This window comes from Sceloporus undulatus, unplaced genomic scaffold, assembly GCF_019175285.1.
Source record: "Sceloporus undulatus isolate JIND9_A2432 ecotype Alabama unplaced genomic scaffold, SceUnd_v1.1 scaffold_39254, whole genome shotgun sequence".
Lineage (NCBI taxonomy): Eukaryota > Metazoa > Chordata > Lepidosauria > Squamata > Phrynosomatidae > Sceloporus > Sceloporus undulatus.
The window spans coordinates 1-301 of NW_024842164.1; positions in this window are offsets into that span (position 1 = coordinate 1).

Consider the following 301-nt stretch of genomic DNA (forward strand, 5'->3'; position numbering starts at 1 on the left):
TCGTCTGCTTCTATTCCTTGTCCGCTGTCGTCTGCTTCTATTCCTTGTCCGCTGTCGTCTGCTTCTCCTCCTTGTCCGCTCTCTTGTGCTTCTCCTCCTTTTCCGCGGTCGTCTGCTTCTCCTCCTTGTCCGCTGTCGTCTGCTTCTGTTCCTTGTCCGCTGTCGTCTGCTTCTCCTCCTTGTCCGCTGTCGTCTGCTTCTCCTCCTTGTCCGCTGTCGTCTGCTTCTCTTCCTTGTCTGCTGTTGTCTGCTTCTCCTCCTTGTCCGCTCTCTTGTGTTTCTCCTCCTTGTCCGCTGTCGT